Source organism: Giraffa tippelskirchi, chromosome 5 (assembly GCF_054371585.1).
Source record: "Giraffa tippelskirchi isolate mGirTip1 chromosome 5, T2T-mGirTip1v1.2.pri, whole genome shotgun sequence".
In the NCBI taxonomy this organism is placed as follows: Eukaryota; Metazoa; Chordata; class Mammalia; order Artiodactyla; family Giraffidae; genus Giraffa; species Giraffa tippelskirchi.
The window spans coordinates 146,020,540-146,046,086 of NC_137279.1; the positions used below are offsets into that span (position 1 = coordinate 146,020,540).

Consider the following 25,547-nt stretch of genomic DNA (forward strand, 5'->3'; position numbering starts at 1 on the left):
AATGACCAGCTCCAATGCTTCAGGTACAGTTACCAGCTTTGCTGGTGGCATTTGTCATCATGACTTTTCCCTTTGTGCTGCTACCTTTATTGCAATAACTTTTGTCATTCCCACCACCCAGGTCTTCTCAGACATGGAGGCCTCTCTCCCTGCAGTGATTACAGGTCCAGTCTGGCCCAAGGTTCCTGGGCTCTGCTGAGAAACCTGAAACCCACAGGTTTTCAGAGGTTGGGCTGGTATTGTATGAGAGACTATTTAGGATCATGTGTGAACATACTCAGTGTCCCTGAGTCAGTATCCAAGAACTAGGCCTGAGCAGCTCAAATCCAGGTCCTCTCTATCAAAAAATCTTAATGGTAGTGTCCAAGAGATGACATCAGCCTCCAAATATCTTTTCTGACTCCCTGGTGTAGCTAGTCCATCATGGACATGAATAAGTATCTAGCAAAGGCCTCATCCACACAGCAATGTATCCTGGGTGGAAAGCTTTGTACTTTATTCTTGGAATTCAGTTTTAATTATATATAATTTATATTGCTTCTGATGCCCTAGGGTGGGGGAGAATTGTGAATGAAGGCAAAAATAGAGGGAAGTTATTTTGAGTGATGGTGGAGAGTTTTCAGGCTGGTAAATGTAGCCCCAGATCATGGAAGCTTAGAGTACATTTGCACATTTTTACAACTGGAAGAATTTGGGTTACACACATCTCAGTGATAGCAATTAGTAACTGAAATAAGGCCTAAGACGTACTTGCTGATTCCTTTAAGGAAGAGGAATAAATATTTATAAGTATATTAGTATTGTTACCCAGGAGGGCCAGACTAGTATGGGCCAACAAGGGAAAACAAGAAAATAAGAGAATTCAAATAGATCACTAGCAGGAAGTTGTTGTATAGCACAGGGAGCTCAGCCAGGTGCTCTATGGAGTGACCTAGAAGGATGGCATGGGTGGGAGTGGGAGGGAGGCTCAACAAGGAGGGAATATATGTATAGTTATAGCTAATTCGTATCATTGTAGGGCAGAAACCAACACAAAACTGTAAAGTCATTATCCTCCAATTTAAAAAAAGAAAAGAAGAGAATTCATGCTAAGAGACACCATATCAACCATTTGGGGCTTAGGTAATGCACCCATAAGATGTGTGATCCAAGTTGTGACTTTTCTGAGAATAAATGGAGCACCATTACAAAGAAATTTCCTCATACACAAAATTAGAATGTAAGGTCACTCCAGACTTAGGGCCCCACCAGTTGCTAGTGAGGATTGATCAGTAGACACACTGAATGTGGGCCTGCACATGACTTATAATTTACTGTGATTGTTTATGTTTACATTAAATGTTGGTGAACTGTTTAGTGCTCACCCCATAGCAAGGATTCAAGGCATTTTGATTAATCTTGTTGTTGTTACAGGTTTTCATGTTAAAAGAACCCCTTTAGGGATTGTTAAGGAGAGGTACTTGATCCTATTTGAAATTTGTAGTCCCTATATTTATGCTCAAAAAGGGCTTAACATTGATTTTATAATTTGAAATGCTAGTTAACCACCAACTTCATTTTACTTCATGCTCTAAAAACTAGAGTAAATGCTGATGAATGACTGAGCTGTTCATTGGAGGTAAATATTTATATTTATTTTTTAAACCTATTGCTATTAAAATAGCAATCTATTTTTTAAGCCTCACTACTGAGATTTAATTCTTTTAGGGTCCTTTTAGTTATGACAGATTTTAATATCAAATTTATTTACTTATTTTGCATGCATTATGCTATCTTAGAGTTAAAAGAAAGTACATTCATCCTTTAATCTGAAGTAGAAAAGGAGCCAAGTTTTGATAGATTTTATAGGTCAAGAGGGCTTACCTTGACCCTGTAGGCTCAAGACAATACTTATGTCTCTAAGGTATGTTATTTGCTAATATCTTCAACATCATTTAACTTAGAAATATTACATTTGGCCTTAGCAAAAGGCATGAGAAATGATATTGCAGAAATGGCTGGATAAAGGCACATTGATGCTGACAGCATATTACAAAATAAAATTTTGCTGTTGATTTTAAAAGCCACTGCTTCTTAAATTACTCAGATGTTGAGTAAGTAAATAAAATGTTCCAACTTTCTTTATTTTCTCAGGTCAGTGGAAAGCTTCCCTGCCCATCCTATTTCAAAATGAATCATGTACTTTAAAGAAATCTTTACCTGAAAGCAGTAAAGATAAAACTCTGCCCATCTCTCCAGGTACTTGTAGCAAATAGTGTATGGCCTGCTTACCTCTACCCCTTCTTTATAAATTTAGAGAAGTCACTCTCCATACACATCTGTGGTTGGCATCCTGACATTCCTTACATTGAATAAATTACTTAACTTGTGGGGCCTGTCCTTTTCCCTGTCCTTTCCAGTCTGATTGTCTTCCCAGTAACCTTATTCTTATATGCATATGCTAAAATGAAGGCCTGCAATTTCCCTCTTCTAGCCACATTTTATCTTTAAAAAACTAGAATTTTAAGAAAAAGTCTTTCTCTCTCTTTTTTTAAACTAAACACAAGTATAAAGGAGTAGTTTTCTAACAAAATAACAATCTCTGCTGGTTTATTTGCAATGTATGAATGGTTGGATCATTCCTGCTCATATTACATTATCTGATGTCGCCTACAACATGTTAGTGACTAGTTAGTTTCTCTGTACTCGAGTTTTGTGAGGAACTGAAGAGCTTATTGTTGCATAGTAGTGAGTGAAACAGCCATTCTCTGATTTACCTGGAATTAAGATGAACATGTAAATATGTTCTTATTCCTTTAGCAGGAAATGAAGAGGGAGGGTTCTGTTTCTCACTTATCACTAGTCAAAAAGAATTAAAATTCTCAGGATCAAACTGAAAAGTTAGAAGGAAAAAATATTTTTAAGAGTAGAAGTTCCCCAGGTGCTGAAGAGATTGAGCACATCAGAGCTGATGGATAGTATCAATATTGACATTTGTGAAAATGTGCATGAAGAAATATGCATTGATTTTAAACTGCATGCCACAAAAGTCTAAAAAATGATGCATGATTTTCCATTTTCTAACTTAGATGGAAAAACATGTGTTTTGCTCACAATTTTGTGTAAGGGAAATGTGAACTCGCAGCCAATTGCATTCACATGCAGGCCCTTTTCCTGAGATTGCTTTCAAATGTAAGCATAGCATATGTTGTTCTCTAGAAAAAAAAATAAAGTGAACTTTCGAAATGTGAATTCCTAATATATAAGATTATGTAAAAGAGCCATGTTGTTTAAAATAATGCATGGTTTTACCTTTTGGTAAATTCATAGAGATGGGAGTGAGGGGTAAGTGATTTTAACCCTTGCATGTCTTATGTTAAACCGTGGTACATGAAGGTTTGTCAGAACAACTTTCCTCCATCGGGGTGTAGAGAGTCAAACTCAATAACCATATTAGGAAGAATAATAAGCCATTGGGAAATGTGTTGACAGATGTTTTTTACCCAGTGGAAAGGAGATAGAGGAAATTAGATGATGGATTTTGAGGCCTGATGCATACATTGTAGTTTCTTTTTCAAATCTTCAAGTATTATGTTCTTCCTGAGGTCACAAACTATGTGTTGGCTGCCTTTGGTGACACTGAAGAGTCCTTAGAGTCTAAATGAATGAGCTCTGGAATTGCTCCCATGATGAACTGCTAACCAATTTGTCTCAACTGGCACTTGAATGCAAAATTAAAAATGAAGGTCTTCTGGACTGCACTGTGGCTTTATGGAAGACTCTTGAATGATTTATTCTCACTCATTTTCTCCACTTTCCATGCTAAAATATTTTCACATGGTCAATAAATTATGATGGCTGACATTAACATAATGAACTGTGGATGAAAATATGTGAACCTGAATATTTATAAGAATGTGGAATTGATATTTTACTTTTTCTCCAACCAGCTCTGGACTTGTGGGAGTTCCATTAAATGAGGGCATCTAACAATTCAGATTAGTTTAGTAAAAGGCCCCAGAGACTGATGGATCATGGATCATTAATAATGGAAAATGAAGTGCTTAAATACTTAGGACATTTTAATGAAAGAAAGTGACATATTTGGAACAAGTAAGATGATATACTCTCGCTCTCTTTTGGGGAAGCCTTTGACATTGGAACACTGAATTTGATTCTGACCTGGGGCCATACATAAGTTCTGATGTGCCAATGATGTCTACTTATCATCCAAAGGATCAGGTTAGCATTTGGCAGAGGTTGTTGAGAGCTAATATTGCAAGCTGTCCCAGCTATGAAGACATGTTCTAAGAAAAAAAGAAGAGAAGTTTAATTCAGGCGTAGTCATTTAGACATTGGAGAGAAGGTAAAATGTTCTACTTAGAAAAGATTCTGACTTACTGCTGAAAAGAAATATTTTGGGAAGTCTAAATAGTGCAAATAGATCATCAAGAAATGAGTTTTTAGGCATATGGTGGGAATAACAGTGCTAGCGACTAATATTTTGAATTTTATAATGTAATTGGTTTTGTACTCTGGTTATTTTATTTAAGTTAACTCTCAAAACACACTGTGATATGTGCATGTCTCTGGGCTTTTCTAATTTTTTGATTATGCACTTTGTCATTTGTAGCAGTATTAACAAATATGCGTTAAGCCTGTGTTGGGGCATCTAAATCTTTGAGCAAGTGACAGCAGGTAATTAAGAAAAAATCAGAAGAGAAAATCATTGCTAAATTTTTAATACTATACTGATTTATACCTAGAGTTCTCATAATCAGTAATTTGAAAGTGCCATGTGTTTTTCAGTTCTTAAGGGGAAAAACCTATTTCCTGGAATTCATTAGAATCTAAATATTGACATTTTTTTCTTTAGATGCCAACTTCTTGAGTTCAAAGGGACTGACATGACAAGCCCTTGGAGTATATGAGATGCTTGTGACCTCACGAACATTGAAATGAGAGATGAAGAAGCTTATTTTTAGCAGAGTGTTTAGAAGGACCTCATGGGCTAATTTTTGCTTAGGTCTGCTCATATAACAGTTGAAGATGTGCTAACAGGGCATGCTGCCAAGGTCTGTGATTGTTGTTATTTAGCACTTTATTTTAAGAACTTTAAACATCATCCAGAAATATTTATTAAGTGCATGTATGTATAAGACAAGGCTGTTTGAATGCTGGACAAGATTTGTAGATCTAAGTAGTGAATAATTTCAGCCTTCAGCACATGATGAGGAGTGGGGCCACTATTCCCTATGCCCTGTTGAATAGAAGAGAGCATGATTTGCTTAATCATTATCTTTTGTTCCACACATGATATCAGAGTTTTGAAAATTTGGAATTAAGCTTTTTATTCAAGTTAACTTCTCATGCACTCCATATTACATATGCAAAATTGAGAAATGAAAAATAACCTTGGTAATTTAATGATTGTGGCAAGATAGTCTGCATCAATGGAGTACAAACACCCTTCTTTGTTCTATACAAGTTGTTTGGTGGGTTTTTATTTTTGGTGAGATTTGTTGGGTTATATGGGTAAATTTTTACTTTTTAATTTATCTATGTCATTGTGTGTTGTAGGATTTTTCAAATTTGGAGAGCTATCTTATATGAACAGATCCTATTTTGATTCTTTTGATCAGAATGGGATAAAATACCAGCTTATCCAAAGACAGACTGATCAAAAGATTTTTTATATGCATTTAATTCTTTATCATATTAACAACCTGCAGTATCCAAACAAAATCCATGTTTCTTTCAGCAGTCTACAGAAACGTGGAAATTCTCAGTCGTCAGAGTGACATGGATCCCCAGAGCTAATCAAGTCCATCAATGCTGAGGATGGGAAGAAAGGCTTTTAGCCTTGTATGAGCCAGAACCCTGTAGAGTTTATCCAGTGACCTGTTCAAAAGGGGTAGGGTGTTCTGATCACTTATTGATTTTTCCTGAGGAAAAGTGTGAAAGTCTGTGGAGACATTTGATTATAACTTCTTTTTGCCATATTTGGACAGAGGACAGGTTTCTTCTCTTCTATCTATAATTAAGAACATAACTAAAAAAGAGGTAGAATAATTCATAGGCAAGAGACTTTCAGCAAGCTATTTATAGATATTGCTTCTTTTTCTTCTCTGTAAATAACACTTTAAATTTAGGAAAAAAGGTGTAATGACTTCAGTATACCCTAAGAATAATGATCTTAACCTAATTAGACTATGCATTGCCATGAAAAGACAAACTCATGGTATAGGAGTGCCAGGGGTCTAAGGTCTCAGGTCTTCATTCACTTCGTCTCATAGGTGTCTCGGCTAAAGTTCAGGTACTTTCTAGTGACCAACAGCAATCGATAAAAGAGTATGTTGCCCTTACTTGATAATTTATTTTTCTCATCCAGTGATTTAGTTAATTCTCTTCTAATAGAGATTCTTAAAACAGCACATATTGAAAAAATATATATTCCCTGGTGATTCCCAAACTAAAGAATCTGCCAGCAATGCAGGAGACCTGAGTTCAATCCCCGGGTTGGGAAGATTCCCTGGAGGAGGACATGGCAACCCACTCCAGTATTCTTGCCTGGAGAATCCCCATGGACAGAGGAGCCATGAGATCACAGAGTCACAAAGAGTCACAAAGAGTCAGACACAACTGTGTGGCTAAGCACACAGCACATCCAATAATTAGCCATGTGAACAAAAAATAAGGATAATACAAGCTGGCATTATTTTGCTTGACTCAGCTGTTAGTACTATGTAGAATTAAAACCAAAGCCATGAATTAAAATAATTACATTAGATAATTTTTATGATGGCTAAATAAGATATTTTTATAATCTCATGCATGCTGCTGCTGCTGCTGCTAAGTCGCTTCAGTCGTGTCCGACTCTGTGCGACCCCATAGACGGCAGCCCACCAGGCTCCGCCGTCCCTGGGATGCTCCAGGCAAGAATTCTGGAGTGGGTTGCCATTTCCTTCTCCAGCGCATGAAAGGGAAAAGTGAAAGTAAAGTCACTCAGTTGTGTCCCACTCTTAGCGACCCCATGGACTATAGCCTACCAGGCTCCTCTGTCCATGGGATTTTCCAGGCAAGAGTACTGGAGTGGGGTGCCATTGCCTTCTCCGATCTCATGCATAGAGCTTGGCATATGTAGGCACTTAATAAATCTTTAATAGAATATTTTTTGAAGAAACTTGGTCACCTAGTAAGGAATGATGAGCTGTTTTGCTTGCACTTTAACATCTATGTCTTCATATAAACAGTACTCTGTAAAGCTGTTTTTTGAAACTTCCCTTCATTTCTCATTCTGATAGTTTGTATCAGAATGTATTAGTATATAGAAATGCAACTGACATTTGTATACTGATTTTGTGTCCTGTGACTTTACTGAATACAAATCATTTTAAGGTATGATATAGGACAAGTAGATGTTTTGAGATTTTAATTTCAAATGTTTTTATTCTAGTTTTTTATTCTTTTATTCCAGTTAATATAATTTAATTGGGTAAAGAATTCTAGGTTGAAAGTAATTTTTCTTGTTGTTTTATGACTTTGTTGTGTTGATTCTTTTAGACCCGAGTTGTATGGATGTTTTTTACAAGGCATTTTCCGATATCTTCTGGTATCTATTTACTGATTTATTTGAAAAGATACTTTGGTACCACTGTCAATTTGATAGGAATGGGCTTAATCAGCATGGCATTTATCATGTAATCACTATCTAAAGATATTAAAATTCTCAATGAATCTTATACCAAAGCAGAAAGCCATGGAAATTTTGCAGTGATCTTGAAAAACTGAGCAGTGAAGTAAGAGTTAAAAGACCTGGAATCCAGTCTAGGATAAACAGATAACTCCCAGAAAGCCTGCGCTAGTCATTTAGGCTCCTTTGTTGTTTTATTCAGTCACACAGTCGTATCCAACTCTTTGTGACCCCATGGACTGTAGCCTGCCAGGCTTCTCTGTCCATGGCATTCTCCAGGCAAGAATACTGGAGTGGGTAGCCATTCCCTTCTCCAGGGTATCTTCCAGACCCAGGGATCGAAGCCTGATCTGCACTGAAGGCAGATTCTTTACCATCTGAGCCCCCAGGGAAGTCATTTAGACTCCTTAGCAGAACTTCATCTTTAGCGAGCGATGTGACTGCTATACACCTAAGAGCCTGTCAGCTCTTAGAAGAATATTCATACATCCAACCTTTCTTGCTCCACAGGCTGTATACTTATAGATAAAAGGCCCACATCATAGATCAAAGCGCCACTAACATTTGCAAAAGCAACCAAATGCTGCTGCTGCTGCTGCTGCTAAGTCACTTCAGTCGTGTCCGACTCTGTGTGACCCTATAGACGGCAGCCCACCAGGCTCCGCCGTCCCTGGGATTCTCCAGGCAAGAATACTGGAGTGGGTTGCCGTTTCCTTCTCCAGTGCATGAAAGGGAAAAGTGAAAGTGAAGTTGCTCAGTCGTCCAACTCTTAGCGACCCCATGGACCTTAGCCTACCAGGCTCCTCCATCCATGGGATTTTCCAGGCAAGAGTACTGGAGTGGGGTGCCATTGCCTTCTCCAAACCAAATGCTACAATATACTTATTACAGGCACTTCTTTATTATTCATGTTAACAGATAGAAAAAAATAGAGGACAATCTTTTTTATGCAGATGAGCTTTAAAGCATGTACTTAGCTTCAGGCAGCCTCATGCTTAGTAATATTTATGTGAGAATTTTCTTTCCATGTTATGTTTTAGTTGGCTAATATAAAAATTGGTGTATATTTCCTGAGAACACAGCAATTTCGCATTGGAAAAGACAGACTTAGAATCAAATTAAGTACAAAATGTTTTACATTTGCTGATCTACACCTGGATAAAATTAATAATTAACAATACCCACACGTAATAACAATTTATGGTAGTTTTAAAAGATGCCTGCAATTTGACATTCCTCCTATGAATAGGTGGAGTGTGCGTCACTTCCTATCAACCTGAGGAGGACTTGGTGACTTTGATGAACACAACATAACAGTAGTGATGCTGTGTAACTTCTGAATTTGGGTGAGGAATGGTTATGCCTCTTCTGCTGGCTTTTTTGGGAGATACTAGTGTTTGGAGTTGAAGCCACCATGTAGGGAGTCTGATTATCCTAAGGCTGCCTCCATGGAATGAGAGCCTGCTTGGAGTGACGACATTCAGAGAAAGAGAGAAACAGCTCTAGTCCCCAATACTTGTGTCTTTCCAGCCTAGGCACTGGGAGTGAGGGAGTTTTAGAGGTGACTGAAGTCCTAATCACTGTCTGACTTCAGCTGCATAAGAGACCACGAGCAAAATTATCTATCTGGGCCTTATCAAAACCCATATTCATTATTGAAATGAGTAACAGTTATTATTTTAAGTCTGGTTTTGGTGGGTCATTATGCAGCATTAGACAACTAGAATATACTTTTCTTTCTTACTTTTTAGTGAGCCTGTTCTGTTAGGCTGAGCAGGTCAAAGCCTTTTTTCTTTAAATAAAGTAGTTGATTTACAAAGTTGTGTTAGTTTTAGGTGTATTAACTAAGTAATTCAGTTATTTATATAGATAGATATATATGTATATGAACATATGTATATGAATATATATATTCTTTTTCCTTAAAGGTTATTATAAAATACTGAGTAGAGTCCCCTGTGTTATACAGTAGGTCCTTGCTGGTTATTTATTTTATATATAGTAGTATGTATATGTTAACCCCAAACTCCTACTTTATCCCTCTATACTCATTTCCCCTTTGGTAGCCATACGTATATTTTTTATATCTGTGAGTCTATTTCTGTTTTGTAGATAAGTTCATTTGTATAAACTTTTTTAGATTCCATATATGTGTTATCATATATTTGTCTATGTCTGGCCTACTTCACTTAATATGATGATCTGTAGGTCCATTTATGATGCTTCAAATGGCATTATTTCATTCTTTTTATGGCTGAGTAATATTCCATTGTATATGTGTCAATGGACATATAGGTTATTTCCATGTCTTGGCTATTTTAAACAGTGCTACAGTGAATATCAGCGTATGTTTATCTTTTCAAATTATGGTTTTCTCCAGATAGATATATTCCCAGAGTAGATATATGCCCATGAATTATATGGTAGCTCTGTTTTTAGTTTTTAAAGGAACCTCCATACTGTTCTCCACAGTTGCTTTACCAGTTTACCTTCTCACCAACAGTATGAAAGGATTCCTTTTTCACCACACCCTCTCCAGCATTTATTATTTTTAGACTTTTTAATGGTGGTCTTTCTGACTGGTGTGAGGTAATTATACTACTCACTGTAGTTTTCACTTGCATTTTTTGAATAATTAGTGACATTGAGCATTTTTTCATGTACCTTTTGGCCATTTGTATGTCTTCTTTGGAGAAATGTCTATTTTGAACTTATGCCCATTTTTTCATTAGGTTTTATTAGTTTTTTTTTTTTTAGTTGAACTGTATGGCTGTTTGTGTATTTTGGAGATTAATCCATTGTCAGTTGCATCATTTGCAAATATTTTCTCCTGATCTGAGGGTTTTCTTTTCATTTTGTTTATGGTTTCTTTTGCTGTACAAAGCTTTTAAGTTTAGTTGCGCCCCATTTGTTTATTTTTTTTTTCTATTTCTATTACTCTAAGAGATGGATCTCAAAAGATATTGCTGTACTTCATGTCAAAGAGTGTTCTACCTATGTTTTCCTCTAGGAGTTTTATAGTATAACATCTACATTTAGGTCTTTAATTCATATTGAGTTTATTTTTGTGTGTGGTGTCAGAGAACGTTCTACCTTCATTCTTTTACATGTAGCTGTCCAGTTTTCCTAGCACCACTTACTGAATAGGTTATCTTTTCTCCATTATATATTTCTGCCTCTTTTGTCACAGATTTTTAAACTTTTGTTTAGTTTTTCTTAAGTTTAAAAAAAAATTTATTGCAGTATATTTACAATGTTGTGTTCATTTCAGGTGTACAGCAAAGTGATTCAGTTATACATATATATATCTATCCACTTGCTTTTTAGATTCTTTTCCCATACAGGCTATAGACTATTGAGTAGAGTTCCCTCTTCTATACAGTAGGTCCTTCTTGTTTTTGTTGTTCAGTTGCTAAGTTGTGTCCAATTCTTTGTGACCCCGTGGACTGCAGCATGCCAGGCTTCCCTGATTTCCACTATCTCCCAGAACATACTCAAATTCATGTGCATTGAGTCAGTGATGCTATCTAACCATCACATCCTCTGCCACCTTCTTCTCCTTTTGCCTTCAATCTTTCCCAGCATCTTTTCCAATGAGTTGGCTCTTCATATCAGGTGATCAAAGTATTGGAATTTCAGCTTCAGCATCAGTTCTTCCCATGAATATTCAGGGTTGTTTTCTTTTACGATTGACTGGTTTGATCTTCTTGCTGTCCAAGGGACTCTCAAGAGTCTTCTTGAGCACCACAATCCCAAAGCACCAATTCCACAAAAAGCTGAACACAACTTAGTGATAAAACCACCACCACCACCACCAACTTTGTAGTATAGTCTGAAGTCAGGGAGCCTTATCCCTGTAGCTCTGTTTTTCTTTCTCAAAATTGCTTTGGCTATTTAAGACCTAAAGTTTCCATACAAATTAAAAATTTTTTGTTCTCAGTAGATGCAGAAAAAGCTTTTGATAAAATTCAGCATTCATTTAGGGTAAAAGCTCTCCAGAAAGTGGGCATAGAGGAAACATACCTCAACATCTAAAGGCCATATATGACAAACCATCAGTTAACATCATACTCAATGATAAAAAAACTAAAAGCATTTCCTCCAAGATCAGGAAGAATACAAGGATGTCCACTGTCACCACTTTTATTCAGCATCGTCTTGGAAGACCTTGTTACAGCAACCAGAGAAGAAAAAGAAATAAAAGGAATCCAGATTGTTAAGGAAGAAATAAAGCTGTCACTATTTGCAGATGACATGATACTATACATAGAAAATCCTAAAGATGCTATCAAAAAACTATTAGAGCCCAACAATGAATTCAGTAAAGTTTCTGGGTACAAAATTAATACACAGAAATTTGTTGCATTTCTATACACTAACAACAAAAAAATAGAATGAGAAATTTAGGAAATAATCTCATTTACTATAAAAAAGAATAAAATATCTAGGAATAAACCTACCTAAGGAGGCAAAATGGGCTTCCTTTGTAGCTCAGTCGGTAAAGAATCTGCCTGCAGGGCAGGAGACCTGGGTTTGATCCCTGGGTTGGGAAGATCCCCTGGAGAAGCAAATGTCAACCCCCTCCAGTAACCTTGCCTGGAAAATCCCATGGACAAAGGAGCCTGGTGGGCTGCAGTCCATGGGGTCACAAAGAGTCAGGCACAACTGAGCTACTAACACTTACTTACTTAAGGAGGCAAAATACCTGTACTCCAAAATCTATAAGGCACTGATGGAAGAAATCAAAGATGGAAATATATACTGTGTTCTTGGATTGGAAGAGTCAATATTGTCAAAATGACTATACTATACCCGAAACAATCTATAGATTCAAGCAATCCCTACCAAATTACCAATGGCATTTTCACAGAACTAAAACATGCTTTATTTATTTATTTAAATATCTATCTGTTTATTTATTTATTTGGCTGTGCTGAGTCTTAGTTGCTATATGCAGGAAGTTTAGTCATGACATCTGAACTCGGTTGTAGCATGTGGGTTCTAGTTCCCTGACTATGGATCAAACCTGGGTCCCCTGCATTGGGAGCACAGGATCTTAGCCACTGGACCACCAGGGAAGTCCCCAGAGCACACTCTAAAAATCATTTTATCTTTCAGTTTTCCTTTGAAGGCAAGCTTATACTCACATGTGAGGAAATTGAGACTCACATGTGAGGAAATTGAGACTCAGAGAAATTAAATGGATAGTTGCATTAGTCTAATTCAAGTTCCTCTTTCCATCATTGTGGAAAATGAGGATTAGAGAGGTGAGATGACTCACAAAAATCATAGATCCTGTCAGTGGAAGCTCTGAGACTGTCTCTAATCCTCTTTACAGTAACTCGCTATATGTATGTCCTCTGTTCCATACCGACCAGACTTGCTTCCAGGAAAATAGAAGTGTACAGGATCACTTTCATATTCAGGTCATGTTTTCCTTGGACCCACAGAAAGAGTAGAAAAGTATAGACTTCTTAGTGACAGACGGATTTGGTTTCAAATCAACTTCTTGGCTATATGCTTACAGTTACGTTATTTAACTTCTCTGAATCACATTTACAGCATCTGTAAAATGGGGATCAAAATGTTTCTTTTGAGTATTGTTAGAAAAACAAGATATAATGAATATTAATTGCCTGGCAAAATATAAGTACCCAATAGATACATCTCATAGAAAGTCTCTTGTAAAGTAACTTATCATTATCATCATTATTGTTTTTCAGAGGGCCTAAATGAGGAAAGTGATAATATTATAGTATGGTAATAATAGTATAGTAAAAATAGTCACTGGGGCATCCCCAGTGGCTCAGCGGTAAAGAATCTGCTTGCAGTGCTGGAGACATGGGTTTAAACCCTGGGTTGGGAAGATCCAATGGAGAAGAAAATGACAACCCACTTCAGTATTCTTGCCTGGAAATCCCATGGACAGAGCCTGGTGGGCTACAGTCCATGGGGTCGCAAAAGAGTCAGACACAACTGAGCGACTAAACAACAGCTACAAATAATGGCAACTATAGTTTAGCTTATTTAATCCTCACAGCCAGCACATGAGATATGTTAATACTATTTACACCTTTAGGTGAGGAAATGGGCATGAAGTAGTTAAGTAATGTGCCAATGTTAGTTGGGATTTGGATCTTAGAAGACCAGGAAGGGAGAAGAAAATAATTTATTAGCCTGGTGGTAAAAAATATACATTGTTACTATTTGACCTTCCCTTAAGGCCCTTTAGGGGAATAAAACTACGTGTAGTATGTCTGATAACAGCCAAGTCTCCACCAAGCCAGATCATTTCCGAGTCTTGCTGGAAAGTAAATCAGATTCTATATTAAATTCATCTAGTGTTAATGTTGCGTTAGAGAAGGTCTTTCTGGGATGTCTGGGATTCATTGTCTAAGGTCTTCAATGTAATCTTCATGCTCCAGATAAGGCTTCCTCACCTAAAATATGCATGCTTTAATGATGCTATGAAATGTGTTTACAAACTGAATCACAAAGTACCATCATTAGGGCTATTTTAGTCTCAAGGTGACCTAAAATGTTTGTCTGAATTGCATTATAATTGTCAGATTCCTGAGTTAAGATTTTATAGCAACTTTTCTTTATTATAAAGTTACATCTATTCAGTACATGTGGATTATATTACTTTTTTCAATCTTGCGGGTTTTGTATTATAAAGAGACCTATTGGTTATTAGTCACATCGTTCTTTAGCACATAATGTAATACAATTACTACACCAGTACTAATTTCTAGTGTGCAAGTATCTTGTGAAGTTGCATGTTGTCACAAAGTGATTCTAATAGCTTTGATCATTTCTCTTAACAGCTTACTAGGTATTACTCTCTGGGGAAGTGTCTAGAGAAATATCTCAGATGTTAAAGGCACAAAGGCACATTAAACCTGCAAATTCTTGATTTACTCAGAACTCAGACTGTTACAACAGTCAGCTCATACTCTATACTTTTGCTTCTGACCTCCGTAAGCATCTACAGGACCTTTCTTAGCATTGTCTCAGCTTAGATTGTAAATGAGAATGATTTGCTTAACACAGAGGCTTGTATGCTTTTGAATCAGGAGAGGGGAGCTGATGATTTACCATCAAGGTCAGCCTCTCACTTTGCTAGAAATGGTTGGTGCTTGCATTCTATCATCTGAGAATAGTAGGAAGCTAACTGTCCACTCTAAATTTTTTTCCTCCAGCTTTGGTAGTCATATCTAAAATTATACTAGCGGAAATGAGTTCCTTTACTTTTGACAATTCAAGGACATGGAAATGCTGAATAAAGTAACTTAAATACACAGACAAGCAAGCAAGGAAAAGAACCTATATATGTTAGAATTAAAAGTGAACAATAGCCATAATGATAATCATGTGAGTTCATGAAAACATGGACCAGGGAGACATAGCACTTAGATGGACCTAAAATTTGCTCTTGCCAAAAAAAAAAAAAATGTAGACTGCCCAAAAGAAACAGTTCATCAAAAGGTAGAGAAATACAACAAAAAAAAGAATAATTTTCACCAAATAACTAGAAATGATACAACTACCCAAAAGACCTTATAAAAAAATATTTAAAATTGATTAAAGAAATAATATAAAGAAATAGAAATTTAATGAAATTATAATGCATAGTAAGAAAAGAACAAGACTGTGTGAAAATGACACTTTAGAAATTAAAGATAGTCATTGAAATTTAAAATCTAATGACCATCCTATAAGGAAAGTACTATCATCACCTTCTCCATTTAACAGATAAAGAAACTGAAATTCAAGTTAAATAATTCATTCAAGTTCACACAGCTTTACAGTTGATGGAGTTGGACTTGAACCCAGGTATCTCTGATTCCAAAATTTAGCTTTTTAACAATTACCCTAAACTGCCTAAGAAAAGTATGAATCCTAAAACTATAATAAATATGTGTATATGTGTATATACATATATATATATATGTTTGTATGTGAGTGTGTTTATCTAGATAAAGCATATGTATACAAATAGAGGGATATAGTAAGATTAATAGTGGTGAATTATGAAGGTTGACTTATTTCTGATTTCCTCTGTACCCAGAATTTTCTACATTCAATGTTATGATAGAAAAATAAGTATAACTTTAAGTCTTCCTTTGGTAATTACTTTAGATGAAGTGAAGAAAAATGTAAACAAACAAAAAATCTTAATGACAAGGAAGAGAAGCAGATTAGACTCAGCTGAAGAGGGAACATACGGTATGAAAAAAGTAGATCTAAAGAAGTTACCTATAATGCAACAAAAAAGAAGTTATACATTCTATCTATAATTTTTAGTGGCTGCCTTTGTATTTTAATAGGTATATCTGATTTTACATAATTTAAAGTTAATCAATATCTTTAGAATCTTACCAAGCAAAATATGTTCCAACTTTTTTTTTTTAATTAATTAATTTATTTTAGTTAGAGGCTAATTACTTTACAATACTGTAGTGGGTTTTGCCATACATTGACATGAATCAGACATGGGTTTACATGTGTTCCCCATCCTGAACCCCCTCCCACCTCCCTCCCCATCCCATCCCTCTGAGTCATCCCATTGCACCAGCCCTGAGCACTTGTCTCCTTGAGACAAGTCCATTGAACCTGGACTGGTGTTCTATTTCACATATGATAATATACATGTTTCAATGCTATTCTCTCAGATCGTCCCACCCTCACCTTCTCTCACAGAGTCCAAAAGACTGTTCTATGCATCTGTGTCTCTTTTTCTGTCTCGCATATAGGATTATCGTTACCATCTTTCTAAATTCCATATATATGCGTTAGTCTACTGTATTGGTGTTTTTCTTTCTGGCTTACTTCACTCTGTATAATGGGCTCCAGTTTCATCCATCTCATTAGAACTGATTCAAGTGTATTCTTTTTAATGGCTGAGTAATATTCCATTGTGTATATGTACCACAGCTTTTTAATCCATTCATCTGTTGATGGACATCTAAGTTGCTTCCATGTCCTGGCTATTGTAAACAGTGCTGCGATGAACATTGGGGTACACGTGTCTCTTCAATTCTGGTTTCCTCAGTGTGTATGCCCAGCAGTGGGATTGCTGGGTCATATGGCAGTTCTATTTCCAGTTTTTTAAGGAATCTCCACACTGTTCTCCATAGTGGCTGTACTAGTTTGCATTCCCACCAACAGTGTAAGAGGATTCCCTTTTCAGGTTCCAACTTTTAATGTTGATCATCTTTTTGTTTCACGTATAATTTTTGCTAGTGTTGTATTTCCAATTGGTTCATATGGCCCCATTATTACTATTATTTACATTTCTTATATATCAATGCTTATTTAGAGTTTATCATTGACTTTTTTTATATCTCCAATTTCCATCTCCTTAAATTACACTCTATTAGTATTCCATGGAAGTATACCAAATTACCACAAAGTTAGTGGTTTAAAACAACACTTATCTCTATGTCTGTGGATGAGGACTCCAGATACAAACCTTGGACCTCTGCTTGCAAAAGGTTGAAATCAGATTGTCAGCTGGGCTGCATTGCTTTCTGGAGGCTCTAGGAAATGATTTAATTCCAAGATTATTCAGTATGTTGATAGAGTTCTGTTTTTTTGTGGTTATAGGACATAGATTCCTGTTCTATTGTAGATGTTGGCCAGGGATCATTCTCAGCTCCTAGAGGCTTCCCACAGTCCCTTGTCATGTGGTCATCTCTCTATTCCTTTATATACTTTGAATCTCTCTGATTTCCTCTGTTTCTGACCCCTACAGCCAAATTTAAAGGACTCATAATTTCCCTGTCTTAAGAGCAACTTTTTGGGAATGTCAATACATCAGTAAAATCTCTTCACAGCAGTACCTAGATTAGTGGTATACCTAGTAGAAGGTGTGTTTACCACAGGGGTGAATATCAAGGGGCCATCTTAGAATTTTTCCTAACACATAAACTTCTAAAAATGTTTTTTTAAGAAATTATAAATGGTAAAATCTCTCAATATATTCTTGTCTTAAAACCTTTATATAACTTCACTCTTGAATGATTGTTTAGCTGGATATAGAGTTTTACTTTGACAGTAAATTTCTCAGCTTGAGATATTATTACATTATGTTCTGACTTCTGTTGTTGTTGTCAATAATTCTGCTGTCAGTTGAATTTTCAATCTTTGTACCAAATCTGTCCTTTTTGTGTAGTCTGCATGCATGCATGCATGTGTGCTAAGTTGCTTCAGTCGTGTCCAATTCTGTGCAACCCTGTGGACTGTAGCCTGCCGGGCTTCTCTGTCCATGGGATTCTCCAGGCAAGAATACTGGAGTGGGTTGCCATGCCCTCCTCCAGGGGATCTTCCTGACCCAGGGATCAAACCCACATCTCTTATGTCTCCTGCATTGGCAGGCAGGTTCTTTACCACTAGTGCCACCTAAATTTTCTCTTAGTTTCTGATGTCCTACAATTTCACTAAGGTCATGTAGTTTAGATTTAATTTTATTTATGCTGCTTGTTACATTTCCTGAATCTGATGATTCATGACTTTTAACAACTTTGGAAAATTTTCAGCCACTGTATTTGAAAGTTACCTATTTCCCTTTTTCCTTCAGAAACACTTAATAATCTTATGTTCTGAAATGTTAATACTTATTAAGCATCCATAATTTTCTTATTCTTTTTTCTACTTCTCTTTATTTTCTTTTAAAATTTTTATCTCTTTATCTCACTGGACTGGATTCTGAAAAATCAAAGATCCATATTCTAGTGTATCAGTTTTTTCATCTGTGTTTAATATGTATTTAATTAATTCATTGGCTTGGTAATTTTGATGATATTGTCTTTCATTTCTAGTCATTCTCTTTGTTTTTCAAATCTGTATTTTTCCTAAACTCTTCTCTTTTAATATTGTCACTTCTTTATTTACATATTAGTTTATAAAAATATACTAATTTACTATCATTTGGCAACTAATGCAGTAATACTGTTTTGGGAAAGAATAATCAGTGAATTCTGAAACTAATGAGTGAAAGTTTGACAAAAAATAAGGGTATTTCCATAGTCTCAAAATACCTTCACACATGAGATTTATTCTTTACAAAGGATAAGTAGTAACTTTGTAGTGAAAAATCCGGCACACGTTACTTTGTTCTCAAAGTTAACCTCCACAGTGATAGGAAAAATAGACATAATTTGCCTCCTAATATGATGCACTGAGAAGGGTATCTCTATGGTATTTCTGCCAAAAATGGTATTTCTGAATCCATCCATAAGTCTTTGTTACCTATCATTTATAATTTTCTTTTTAAGAGCTAACAAGTTTTATTAATCTATCACGATATAATATATATTACCTACTTAGTCAGAGTACAGGACTTGTAGTTTTATATGTCTGACTTTGAGATCTTGCACCATCATCCACCATAAAGATTTAAAAACTTGAAGCCAACATGGCTAAAAGAGGATTATTCTGAAGAAAGCTGTTGATGTTTTGTATATGTCCACTCCTGTGAGATAAAAGGGGTACTTCCTCCTCCCCCCTGATCTAAATAAGAAAGGGAGCTTCAAGGAAATTACTTATGGGGCTTGACCTATTATTCCATAGTCTGGAAGTGTCAGGATGGCAAGAGAAGCTGAGACAGATTGACCCAAGGCAGTGAAACAGAAGAAAGAGGACAACCTTGGAAATAAAAAGTTCTTCTGTCAAGAACTTGATAGGCCAAGGATGCATGAGTTTTTCTTGTGGCTCAGATATGGACCACATGAGAGAGAGGCAATACAGAACCACTTTGAATTCCACTCTCCTCCCCCAAGAAACTGCATGGATGGAGATGTAACACCAAGGAGAGATATTACTTCTACATGCTCAAAGGCTGAGGAAAGAATTTTAATAGGCCAGCAGGTGATAAATAAGCATCAAAATAGTTGTAATTGGAAGTAGCCAGTGGGCTACTATTGGTATTCCGTTGCTAAGTCGTATCCAACTCTTTGCGACCCCATGAACCAGGATTCCCTGTCCTTCAGTACCTCCTGGAGTTTGCTCAATCTCATGTCCATTGAGTTGGTGATGCCATCCAACCATTTTATCCTCTGCGTCCCCTTCTCCTCCTGCCTTCAATCTTTCCCAGCATCAGGGTCTTTTCCAATGAGTCGGCTCTTTGTATCAGGTGGCCAGAGTAGTGGAGCTTTCAGCTTCAGCATCAATCTTTCCAAACAATATTCAGGTTTGATTTCCTTTCCAGGGAAACAGTGACAGATTTTATTTTCCTTGGCTATTATTGAGGAACACACAATAACACTCTACAGAGGGAAGAAATGGCTTTGGAACACTGCCACCCTCAGGAGTTTCCCTCACAGATTATTTCCATGCCACTCAAGTAAGATCTTTTCTATTGCTTACATTTCCTCCCTCATTACCCCACCTAGAAGCCTGATAGATTCAGAGAAGACCTGAAAATAGTGAGAGGAAGAAAAGATGGAGAAAAGAGAAAAGTCAAGAGTGCCCTTTCCCCATTCTGGACTCCAGGTCTAAAGCAATGCCAAACTCAGGTAGAAGGATGATGTAAGAGATAGTGGCAGTGATAAGAATAGGGAGCAGTGATTATGACATTTTAGTCTTCTAATAAGACTATGAATATGCATAAAAGTGACTGAAGTACATGCATATCTAAGCATACTTGAAAGTTCCTGCCAAGATTTCACTGTTAGTGGTGAGGAAGAAGTAGCCCACAGAGTAAGTCTGAAGAGAGAGCAGTGAAAAATAATAAACTTATCTTATTTGCTTTTTGTTTCATTTTCCTTTCCTGCTTATATCCTATTGAGTTCAGCCCATTCAGCATCCAGGTTTCATGCACAACTTGTCCTAGCTCATCTGGCAGTTAACTGAAATTCAGGTTCTATTTACTCTATATAATAATGACTTTCTTAAAAGAGAGGAAGTGGTGGGGAGGGGGAGAGAGAATGAATATTTGGTACTTATTTGCATAATTAGAAAACTTAGTTTTATCTTTGGCCCAAAGGACAAACACATGCAAAGTGCTGAATCTGCAAAATCTTCTCTCCAAGAAGGACAAGTCAAGTCTTGGCTGGTTTGGGTATGGAATTCCCCTGAACATGAGGCCGAGATTTTGAGAGGTCAAGATTTCCCTGGGGAGCCAACACTCATGGAGAAAGCAGATGGTTTCCAAAGTAAAAACTAGAAAGAGTTCCCCAAAGGGGACCAGATCTTAGATTTTTGGCAGAGAAGAGATTGTTTCACTAGTAGAGAGAAAACATCCCACCCCCCAGTTCACTTCCCTCCATATACACACTTGTAGAACATTTTCTACATAATGACAACACATAGCACTAAAAGATGATTATATCTTCCTGTTGAACACAGTGGGCTTTTCAAACAGATTATGAGGAGCCTGTGTTTTGTCGATAAACCTCTAGCAAGACCCAGAGGGAAACCAGAACACAGGCTTGGGATTTGAGACTGCAGCCTGGCTAGTGACAGGAACCAGGCCTGGGCCGCCCTCCACTGTAGAGGAGCTGGCAGGGAAGGGGGAGGGGAAACCAGGTGCAGAAGAAGGAAGGGGGTTTCTTACAGAATCTGCTTTCAACTCTGCATAAGTTGGAAGCATCACTCTCACTGGAACCTAGTTGATGAATGGCAATTGAAGAACACTGGGTATACTGTTTTATAATACAGAATTTGTTTCCCAGAGCTGCTGGACCAACAATTTTCATGAAATTTCTGTTTTAATACAATGTGACCCCAATGTATTGTAAGGGGTAGGACACAAAGCATAAATTGGATATGAGTTTTCTGCAAGCATTTTGCCAACTCTAAAGCTCTGAAAACCAATATATCAGCCTCCTTCAAGTAAAGTATCTGAAGCTGACTGGAAGACTCAATATGGACAGAGACTTTGAAGTTGGATTTATGGTTCCTCCATTTTCTTCTTTTTTTTTTTTATGAAGGAAAGGTACATATCTGCCTCACTTCTCCAAAAAACACCTGCAAGTAATTTATTTACTTGTAGATATTAGGAAGGAAAAAAAGTAAATAGATGTTTTTTGAAATTTTTGTTTGAAATTTTAAAGCATCCTTCAAGAATACATTATTCCTAGCAATCATTCTTCATTGACAGCAGCTTTAATTATTTGGACATAACTTGTTAGAATTCAATGTTTAACTAAAAAATGTTTAGCAATAAAAATGTTAAATTATGGAAATAGAAAAAATTGAAGCATAGAAAATATTGTACTAAACGGTAATAATAAAAACTTCTCTCTTTGAATAATGACCTAAAATATATAACCTACTTAATCTCTTTACATGTACCTTCAATTCCTGCATAAAACAGAGAATCACCTATAAGAAATATTGATGATATGGTCATCCTTTTTTCCATCCCTGATTCTGTTTTTAATATTAATGTTGACAGTCAAATGTTAATATTCAAATTTATTTAGGTTTAATGTATTTAAAACAGGAGGCATAATGAGGAGGTAGATTTAGGGTAATTCCACTGAACTATCCTCTCTCAGACCTGAATTTGGTCTGAACATCGCATAAAACTAAGCACTTATATACATGGGGTCACAAAATAGTAAATGTAAAATCTATTTCTTTTCCTTCTCTGCTTGTCTTAGTAATTCTTTGAGGGTGTCTAAACCTCAGATATGCAGATGACACCACCCTTGTGGCAGAAAGTGAAGAGGAACTAAAAAGCCTCTTGATGAAAGTGAAAGAGGAAAGTGAAAAAGTTGTCTTAAAGCTCAACATTCAGAAAACTAAGATCATGGCATCCGGTCCCATCACTTCATGGCAAATAGATGGGGAAACAGTGGAAACAGTGGCTGACTTTATTTTTCTGGGCTCCAAAATCACTGTAGATGGTGATTGCAGCCATGAAATTAAAAGATGCTTACTCCTTGGAAGGAAAGTTATGACCAACCTAGACAGCATATTAAAAAGCAGAGACATTACTTTACCAACAAAGGTCCGCCTAGTCAAGGCTATGGTTTTTCCAGTGGTCGTGTATGGATGTGAGAGTTGGACTAGAAAGAAAGCTGAGTGCTAAAGAATTGATGCTTTTGAACTGTGGTGTTGGAGAAGACTCTTGAGAGTCCCTTGGACTGCAAGGAGATCCAACCAATCCATCTTAAAGGAGATCAGTCCTGGGTGTTCATTGGAAGGACTGATGTTGAAGCTAAAACTCCAATACTTTGGCACCTGATGCAAAGAACTGACTTATTGGAAAAGACCCTGATGCTGGGAAGGATTAGGGGCAGGAGGAGAAGGGGATAACAGAGAATGAGATGGCTGGATGGCATCACCGATTCGATGGACATGAGTCTGGGTAAACTCTGGGAGTTGGTGATGGACAGGGAGGCCTGGTGTGCTGTGATTCATGGGGTCGCAAAGAGTCGGACATGACTGAGCAACTGAACTGAACTGATGGACTGACTATTAGTGGACTGGCCTTCCCTAATTATAAGAGAAATCAGAATAAGTTGCATGCTGATTCAAGAAAATATCTGATGAGAATATAAATTATTTAAATATAATGGGAGATACAAAAATGCATAGCTAGCTAGTGAAGTGAAAGTCATTCAGTCATGTCCGACTCTTTGTAACCCCATGGTCTGTAGTCCATGGAATTCTGCAGGTCAGAATACTGGAGTGGGTAGCCTTTCCCTTCTATGGGGAATTTTCCCAACTCAGGGATCAAACCCAGGTCTCCTGCATTGCAGGCAGATTCTTAACCAGCTGAGCCACCAGGGAAACCCAAGAATACTGGAGTGAATAGCCTATCCCTTCTCCAATGGATCTTCCTAACCCAGGAATTGAACCAGGGTCTCCTGCATTGCAGGCAGATTCTTTACCAACTGAGCTATCAGGGAAGCCCCATAAAAATGCATACTATTATATAATTCAAGCAGTATTTTTCATTTACATGTTCTTTTTAAAATTAAAGCATAATTGATTTACAGTGCTGCATTAGTTTCAGGTGTACAGCACAGTGGTTTCAGTTATATATTCACTTACATACATATATATTCTTTTTCAGATTATTTTCTCTTATGGGTTATTGCAAAATATTTAGTATAGTTCCCTGTGCTATACAGTTCCTTGTGCTATACTATTTTAAATAGTGCTACAATGAACACTGGAATGCATGTAGGTTTTTGAATTATAGTTTTCTATGGATATATGCTCAGGAGGGGGATTGTGGGATCATACGATATCTCTATTTTTAGTTTTTTGAGGAACCTCTGTACTGTTCACCATAGTGATTACATTCCCACCAACAGTGTAGGAGGGTTCCTTTCTCTCCACACCTTCTACAGCATTTATTATTTTTCAGTCAGTTCAAGTTCAGTTCAGTCGCTCAGTCATGTCCAACTCTTGGTGGCCCCATGGACTGCAGCACGCCAGGCTTCCCTGTCCATCATCAACTCCTGGAGCTTGCTCAAACTCATGTCCATTGAGTTGGTGATGCCATCTGATCATCTCATCCTCTGTCACCCCTTTATCTTCTCTGCCCTTATTCTATCCCAGCATCAGGGTCTTTTCCAATGAGTTGGCTCTTTGCATCAGGTGGCTGATGTATTGGCATTTCAGCATCAGTCCTTCCAGTGAAGATTCAGGGTTGATTCCCTTTCGGATTGACTGGTTTGATCTCCTTGCTGTCCAAGGGACTCAATCAGTATGATATACCACATGAATTTGATAAAATTCAGCAACGATTTAGCGTAAAAACTCTCCAGAAATTTGGCACAGAGAGAACATACCTCAACATAATAAAGGCTGTATATTGACAAACCCACAGCTGACATAATACTCAATGGTAAAAAGCTGAAAGCATTTACTCTAAGACCAGGAGCAAGACAAGGATGTCCACTCTCACCACTTTTATTCAACATCATCTTGGAAGTCCTAGCCACAGCAATCAGAAAAGAAAAAGAAGTAAAAGGAATCCAGATTAGTAAGGAAGAAATAAAACTGTCACTGTTTGCAGATGACATGATACTATACATAGAAAATCCTAAAGGTGCTATTAGAAAACTACTAGAGCTCATCAATGAATTTGATAAAGTTGCTGGATACAAAATTAATACACAGAAAGCTGTTGCATTTCCATATACGTACATGTTATATATTATGTATTTCATTATACTGGTTCCTGACATCTATTAAAAATAGTATGCCACTATCAAATACTTAAGGAAGAAATAATATCAGTTCAACACAATTGCTTAGAAAACCAGAGGTGGGAATATTTCTCAACTCAATTTATAAGGCCCACATTACTCTGTTTCCAACAGCAGGAAAATACATTAAAAGAAAAGCATAAGCAATATTCCTGTGAAGAGACTCAAAAATCCTTAACAAAATATCAGCACAAAGCAACACATAGAAAGACACTATACCATGGTTTCTTAGGTTTAATCACAGTTATGCAAAGTGGTTTAACATTTGAAAATTAATTTATGTAATCATATTAACTGAAAATGAAAATATTTTATTAGATACAGAAAAAGCATTTGACAAAATCCAATTTCCATGATTGGTTAAAAAAAAAAAACTCTGGTTTTTTAACTCTAGTTTAAAAAAAAAAAAAACCTGTTCAAAATAGGAACAGAAAAGAACTTCAAGCATTTGACAAAGCATATTTATAGAAAATATACAGGTTTTCATACTTAAGAGTGAAAGACTGAATGCTTTCCTTCAAGGTTCTGTTCAACATAGTATTAAAGTTTCTTAGTACAGTAAAGGCAGGTAAGAGCAAGGATTAAAAAGAAAGAAAGAAAACTGTCTAATTTGTAGGCACTATTATGGAGTAAACAGAAAATCCTAACAAAACTAAAGAAAAACTCCTAGAACTTACATATGAGCTTAGCGGTTATTGGAT

General features: G+C 36.7%; 1 protein-coding gene and 1 long non-coding RNA gene across 6 annotated transcripts in view; one reads left to right on the forward strand and one right to left on the reverse strand.

Moving 5' to 3' along the window:
- LOC145506181 (uncharacterized) overlaps nucleotides 1–20,510 on the reverse strand; it is a 37,092-nt gene extending 16,582 nt beyond the window's left edge. Inside the window, exons 1-4 of the long non-coding RNA XR_014053604.1 lie at nucleotides 19,669–20,510; nucleotides 13,044–13,237; nucleotides 11,696–11,839; nucleotides 4,162–4,286 (exon numbers count right to left, since the gene is read on the reverse strand). This is a non-coding gene — a long non-coding RNA (uncharacterized LOC145506181). The remainder of the gene's footprint in view (nucleotides 1–4,161; nucleotides 4,287–11,695; nucleotides 11,840–13,043; nucleotides 13,238–19,668) is intronic.
- Nucleotides 1–25,547, forward strand: part of LOC145506180 (uncharacterized) — a 300,106-nt gene that overhangs the window by 222,280 nt on the left and 52,279 nt on the right. Inside the window, exons 3-4 of one of the 5 annotated variants that reach the window (XR_014053601.1) lie at nucleotides 4,856–5,054; nucleotides 5,744–5,893. The exons of 3 other annotated variants lie outside the window; for them this stretch is intronic. The gene's annotated coding sequence lies outside the window, so the exon portion shown is untranslated. Of the gene's footprint in view, nucleotides 1–4,855; nucleotides 5,055–5,740; nucleotides 5,894–25,547 lie in introns of all 5 variants that reach the window. One more of the 5 variants, XR_014053595.1, reaches the window with a different exon arrangement.